General features: G+C 35.7%; 1 long non-coding RNA gene across 5 annotated transcripts; it reads right to left on the bottom strand.

The window, feature by feature from the left end:
• Positions 1-280: 280 nt before the first annotated feature.
• Positions 281-1,368, bottom strand: LOC149193675 (uncharacterized). Of its 5 annotated transcripts, none has more exons than XR_016254972.1 (3): positions 1,026-1,368; positions 875-928; positions 281-642 (listed from the first exon to the last, which is right to left on the bottom strand). It is a non-coding gene; the product is annotated as an uncharacterized LOC149193675 (long non-coding RNA). The 5 variants fall into 5 exon arrangements; XR_016254973.1 differs by having other exon boundaries at positions 1,038-1,368; XR_016254975.1 differs by having other exon boundaries at positions 1,042-1,368.
• Between the last annotated feature and the right edge of the window lie 6,238 nt (positions 1,369-7,606).

Below are 7,606 nucleotides of genomic sequence, written 5' to 3'. Positions count from 1 at the left end.
TGAGTGTATTTCTAAACAGTGACAAGAACTGGCAGATTAACTTTTTAACAGGCATCTAGAATATCAGAATCAGCGAAATAGAGATCTGGTGGAAGCATTTATACCAATCACACGAACGAAACAACTGTCGAAGAACCAACAATTATTTACAACAAATACCTACAGTTCCTGAAGAACATCGAGCACGTGATAAAGAAAACTACAGCTATTAACGGAGGGTTTCACAACAGCCACAATCATATTTCCAGTGAGGAGAAAATATCTATTACCAGGTACCATATAAATTAAAACACGTTACTTTTCCTTTCAAATATTGTTTGAAGCAAATCTACAGAGATATTTAAATTCATTTACAGTCCAAAGTTAGGATGAGTTTATATTACAAAATCGATAGAGGAACCTGGGTTCAAAACCTTGAGGACGAATTAAATTTTCACAGTCCCAAATTAAAACCAAAAGACTTGTCTACCTATTATAATGACAAAAGTATTGACATAAGCGACCAACAGAGAGGTCGAAGCCTGCAACCAAAGACCCAGAACTATCAATAGATGCCAAACACAAGTTTCATGGAAAGACCCTACCCGGTCTAGCAAGTCGCAAGAGGAACTGAGGCCCATAGCTGTAGCACCCGACATCCACCTGCAACCACAGTTTATAGTAGTTAATAACAGGAAGAATAAAACCCTAACTGAAGAATAGGAACAGAGCAAGGGTTTGTAACCCACACTTACCAGAGGAGGAGCCGAATCACAGGAGGAGAGGTCTCGATAGGCCACGAACCAACAAGGAGCCTCTGCTCACAAGGAGCACAACCTGTTAGCATAGACAGAAGATAGAAAGTGGGAAGCTGAATCAAAGAGGGAAAGCTTACCTGTGCCTAGCCGACGAGCAGAGGTCGAATATTGGGTCACCTTGTGGCCGCGACCTGAAAACATAGCGACCAGTGGACAAATTAAACAATGAAACTATTAAACCGAGAATTTAAAACAACATAGGTACAAATACACTCAAGAGGAAGCAACTGTTAACTGCACCCACAGAGCCTTCAGAATAGAGGAGATCACTTGTAGAAAACCAAGAAACGAGCTCGGAAACCCTCGAATAAATCAACAGACAAAAAGCCACAGACAACGCCATTACACCAACAGAGCCCAGCTAAAAGAGCAGAGCCGTGGTCGAGGAGCAAAAATAGAGTGCCACAAATCCCTTACGAAGCCACAGGTGGAAACCGGGGTGAAGAGTCTCTTAGCGCAAATGAGTGAAGGTCGAAAATGACAGAGTAAGTGGAGTGTTAGGGTTCCAAAGCACAACATAAGGCGGGAGGACGGAATCCGAGGTAGAGATAGGTATCTCCCTCACAGCGAAAACTCGTACCAAACAAATAAATACAACATAATATCAAAAAATCGTCGGATGTCCCCAAAAATTATTCCATTAATAATTCATTCAATCAAACATTTACATGTGGACAAAAGGACGAGGGCTAGACCCATCATTTATTAACAATCTTCTTGATGATTCAAACTAAGTGTTTATTGGTAGATTCTCCCAAATCATTACATTGAAGATAATAATTGGCTTTGTATATGATTTCAATTTCTTTCTCCAAATAAAATTCAGTTAATTGTATTGAAGAAAAATAGGATGCATTGTGAGAAATCAAAGTATTGGGAACACCAAGCCTTGTAGTAATAAATTGGTCAAGGAAAGATATCACTTGGTTCTAATGAGCCGTTTTTAAAGGAATGGTTTCCACCCATCTAGTAAAATAATCAATTCTTGTCAGAATGTATTTGTGTAGTTGTGAAGAGTTTGAATTGATTTCTCCAATTATGTTCAGTCCCCATAGTTTGAATGGTCCATCAATCACCACTAATTATAATGGTAACACAGGATTTTTCTCTCTTACAGTCGAAAATTAATGGACCTTACACTTTATAACATATGCATGTGCATCTTTGAACAAGGTTGGACAATAATATCATGCATTTTTAATATTTATAAAAAATATTGCTATTTTTCTCTCAAAAGTCATATGCATGACCTTTAAAAATTCAAGCAAGAATAAATACATTTAACCAAATACTAGAAGAAGACATGTACCAAGCAACATACTCTTCAATGAAATTAACAAATCTTCAACAAATAGGTCAAATATTAAGCTATAATAACACTTCTTTCAAGATTAAACTATGAATGCCATTATACATTATTTATGTATTGAAGGGAAACATAACATGAAATCACATTTTCAAATAAATATGAAGCAATTTGAAGGCAAATTCCAATCAATGTTCCCTCTAACATTCATAAGTGTTTATACAAACTAGTATTGTATCATCCTCCTTTAATAACCCATATAAAAATCCATTTAAACACAAGCATACTTGTATATTTTCTCAACTGTGGGTAAAATAATTTTTTACATACAAAGTTATGCCTTTTCCTTTCCAAATGATCTCTCAAGCTAGTTGGCCACATTTCTCTAATAATTTTAAATTTTCACATACAAATATATGCCTTTTCCTTTCCAAATTATCTCTCAAGTCATTTGGTTGCATTTCTCTAATAATTTTCTCCCTCCTATTTTTAGTAGGAATAAAAGGTTGGGATTGTTTTAAACAAAGATCCCTTGACCAATAAATATTCATTGAAAATTTTCTTTATCTACATCAAACATATTATTGAGAGAATCATAATTAAATATATTTTTATTTTGTACTTTTATTCATTTCTTTAAATTCAACAATCTCATTACTCGTTGTAATGAGTAAATGATGTTTCTTGCTCAAAGAATCAACCACAAATTTTCTCTTTCCACCTCTATATCAAGTAAAAATTGAATGTATTTCTATGAAAGAGATCCATTTACCATGATTATAAGACAACCTATCTTAAAATCCTATATTATTTCCAATCTCGATAGAATTCAAGCAAGGTGAGTTTTCATAACAAAGTTTTGTTCCTCTAATAATTCAACTTCTAGACAATATTATACAACTCTATCATAAATGGTGTTATCTTATTTACATCATTCAATATTTCACGCTACATCATTCAATCTTTTAGTATAATAAATAATTGTAATATTTGTTAATTTTTCATAGGGCTATATTGTTCTTTGCTTTGCTAATTTCATTTAATTATTAATACATTAAGTTCACCCCATATCATCATTACACTATTTAGATCTACACCATTATACATCAGCGTATGAAACTATATAGAAAGAACATCATCATCATCATCATCAATGTAGTGGAACATAAAAGGAACAATAGAAGAAAAGCATCCACACACATAAAGACAACATGATTGGTTGGATATATGGATAATCATCTTCAAAACTAAATGTCAATATAAACCCATCAACCATCTCTGCCCATTTCGCAGTACCATGTCGAAGTTTTGTTTCCAGGTACCAGTTTTGAGGAATTGTCTCTAATGTATGGATGAACCCATGCACCCATTCTTCTGATGGAATCTCCTTCCATGCTATCATGCAAATATGGATGTGCTCTCTAGGATCAACTTGACCATGATATTTATCTTCCAATCTTGTTTCTACCTGAACAAACCTTACCCATATCAACCTTCAACATTATTTCCAAGTCCTTAGATTCTTCTTATGTGTACCCCACCATCTAGCAGGAGTAGCTCTTAGGGCTATATCCAGAGCTAAAAATATTTGACACTGGTACCTATTCTTAATATTATTCAAGAAAAGTATTAATATCACCAAAACAATCATAAAAAGGTAAGTCACATACCTTAGTTGTCATACAACAAACTTCTTTAGTAACTCTTTCACATCACCTTGTAGATACTTCATGTAACCTATTTTGCCAATTTTCCAATTCTTCTTCTGAATTTGAAGCACACGAACTGTCATGCTCCCAACACAACTTTCCTTCAGTAGGGTTAACACAGTCTTGTTCTTTTTCTTTCATCTGATAGATGTTATCTATATCAATTGCATTGTACTCCTCTTTAACTAGTTCAGTATACCTTGCTCCTTTTGATGGATCCAAGGGAACAATCACTCTCATATTGTTGCTTTCAAATATCATTTGCCTCTTATTTAAGTTGATTATAGCCATGTTGGCAAATTCCCAATCTAGTCCAAGTAATGCAGGATAGGGGTTATTGTCATCCATAATTTCTATTACTTCAAATTCAGTAGTAGTGTGCACCCAACACATTTTATTAAAATAGGAAATTTTTTATTACAAGAACATCACTAGAATTGATTTTTTTGGTTATTTTAAAATTATAGATCCACTATTTAATTTAAAATTTAATGAAATATGTGTTACCCCTTCAATGTCCATTGTAATGCTTGATAATCTTCCTAGAGGAACAACCTTTTGTTGATTCACCATTCTTAGTTGAATAGGTGACAATTGCAACTTCAGTTTACCCATTAACTCTCATGTTTGTTTTGTTAGGACATTAGCTTCAGATCCAAGATCTAAAATAACTTTGTCCATGTCATATTCTCATATTCATGCACTAAGCCTCATTTCCTTTCTAGTTATCTTTTGTCTATGTAAATTGTTAGCTTCGCGCATCTCACTCTGTGATGCTTCTTTAGATGCGTAGGAATTTATCAATTCTTGAAGTCCTTCTGCAACTCTTTGATCCCACAACAATTTCATACAAGTTTGAAGAAAATATTTTAAAGCATCTCCCTTATATGTTGCATCATGTTCCTGCAATGTTAAAGTTTGTCCTTGTGTCGAAGATGATACACCACAACTATTCTTTTGATTCTGTTGTGCACTAGATGTCGAAGCTCTTGCATCAATAAACCTTCGCTTCACTTCCATAAAGACTTATTTTTCCTTTTGAATATCAAACATAGGGGATTTTTAAATAGTCTTTCTAACCCACGTAGCTTCAACTTCCTTCTCTCCATTTTTTTTATCACCTCCAGTCACAATTCCACTCCTTGTTATAATACTAATGCGAGGTTCATTGGTCCTCAGTTTCACATTCATCATTTGGATATTTTATGTCAGCAGTTGGTTTCTTTTTTCTTGCATTTTTTCCATAATTACCAGACACTCTTCAATTACATGATCAAAGGATTTGAAATACTTACATGTGGTGGTGGGATTCTGATAGTCTCTTACGAAGTGTCCTGGCTGGCCACAATTATAGCAGATAATCTGTCCTCGTCCTCGACCAGCTCCTCCACTTTGACCAACACCTCAACCTCGGCCTTGGTAACCACCTCGGCCATTGTGTTATCCATGTTCCTCATGTCCATGTTCTTCAACTTGCATTCTATAGGCATCAATACTGCACTCCATCATCAATTCATAAGCTCGACAATTATTTTCATTATGTCCCACTGATTTTCAGAACATGCAGTATATGTTCCTGGGGGTCTGCGCATATTTTTGCAACAAATGAAAATCTTTTTCTTGATGTTCGCCTCTAGTTTTTCATATCTCGCACCATAAGCTGGATCCGAGATTCAAAGGATTCAGTGCTATCCCCTATAAGTGAATCTTCTAATTTCATCGCAAGTTCTAAAGCTTCGACTTGAGTTTCTATCTTATGTTGTGACAAAGGAAATCTTATATGTGGAAGCATCCAAACTATAAACCATTCTTTATTTTGTCGCAGAGCTATTTTGAAGCTCACCGCATTCAACAATATCTTGAATCTTTGATCAAATTTCCAAATAGACTCAATAGGCTTTTGTTTGATTTCTTTTAATTCTGTGATACACTACGACTTGGACTCTGACTTCTTAAATTATTTTACCAATGTTTTTTTAATGTTTGCAAATGATTTGATCGTATTTCTCGAACACTTCATGTACCACGTCAATTCTCTATATTAGGGTGTCATGAAAATATGCGCTTTCTTTACATTTTCATCATGGACCTGCTTTGTTGTCCATACTACTTCACATAAGAACCAGAACTACTATGGATCCTCTGATCCAGTCCCTTTAAAGATAGGTAGCTTAATATCATTGGCCATAGTTCTTCTCAAAAGGGGAGGAGGAGGGGGTGGGGGAGGGGATTTGTAAGAGGAGGGATAGGGGGGGGGGGGGGGGGTAGGGGGCGGGCGTTGGGTTAGGGGGATGGGGAAACCAAAAATCACCCTAAGTACTACTTGATTCTGGCTTTGGTGAACTTTCACACTGGAAGGGTGAATACTGTCGAGTTACTTCAGGTTTCTCAGGGTGTTTTTCTTCACTTTCAGACTCACTTAAAAGAGGGCTATAATAAGTTTCTATAAAAGTCTTTGGACCTTAACCATGAGATCTTTTCCTAGTGTCTATTCTATATCTTTTTCCACTTTGCATTATTCCAGTTTCTTCTTCGGATATTCTCCCAAACATAAGTAACGAATAATTTGATTGCATTCATAAAATTCCCTTTTCACACAAAAGCATCTTAATCCAAATTTTTAGAGATCTCAAGAACTTACCTCATGGTCCTTTGAAAAAATTATGTTCTGCTTCGCTATCGGACACAACCAAGTGTACCGCGAACTCAGTAATGAATCCTCCCAAGATGCTATCAATCCAAAAATAAACAACTCTTGAGATCCTATTGTCAGTGTTCTTGAGTCGTTGTATCAGTTCAGGATTCCACTCCTTAGGTTCGTCTCCTTTAAAACAATCCTTTCTCTTAGTCAACCTTGATATCCACTCGTATAGCTCCAGAATGTGCAATGAACCGAAGAAGATTTTGTATTGATATTCAAAAATATACTTCTCCAACCACATTTTAGTTGACAGACGAGGGCTTCTATTTTCTTGTTCTACAAATTCTTGTTCCTTCTGTTCTACCCAATCTTGAATTTCTTTCTTTGACGGATGCCACATAAACATATCCCTCAAACAGATCCTGGTCCTAGAAACAGAACCATTTGTTGGCTTAGGATGGGCTGACCCAGGTTCGATTCTTTACTGCGCACTAACAAAACCCTCAATCATTGGCCCTTTCCGTAACGACCTGCAAGCAAATCACAGTCTCACCCGAAGTGATTATGGGAGGTAGAACTAGGTTTATGCAACCTTGAGGGATACTACGACGTTGTAAATTTGTATTTTCTTATGCTTTAAAACTTATAAACTAATTCACATTCATGAACTACTTCGCACTTATATATTACTTTGCAAAATTACATTCATCTCTTAAACATATCATAAACATCCATAAACTTCACAGTACTAAAGTAAAGTGTGGATAATAGGAAAATCAACACATGAAGACATCGATTTTACCATGGTTCATCCCAATGTACTATTACCTCCACAAGAACTGTTGCTTATAATAGATAATTTCATACAAAAAATAGTTCTTCACCTATGCACACAGCTGCAGGGTGTCTACGCACTAAGCTACAGATGGTCTGCACACTAAGCTACAGACCCAGGCCTCCGCGCACTCAACTACGAAGCCTTTCCCCTTTCTCCGAAGTACATATCACAAAAATACAACCATAAACATAGATCTAGATCCAATTGATGTCTTGTTTCTTTATTATTTGTCCCTAATATACTATTACAATGGGGGATTACATCGCTACATTACCATGGACCCAATACCATGGTTTTCAAAATACAAGGGACTAT

Source organism: Pinus tabuliformis, chromosome 2_2, assembly GCF_031772625.1.
Source record: "Pinus tabuliformis cultivar Carrire ecotype Pingquan chromosome 2_2, CPIR1, whole genome shotgun sequence".
Lineage (NCBI taxonomy): Eukaryota > Viridiplantae > Streptophyta > Pinopsida > Pinales > Pinaceae > Pinus > Pinus tabuliformis.
This window is presented reverse-complemented; position numbering and strand designations above follow the sequence as displayed.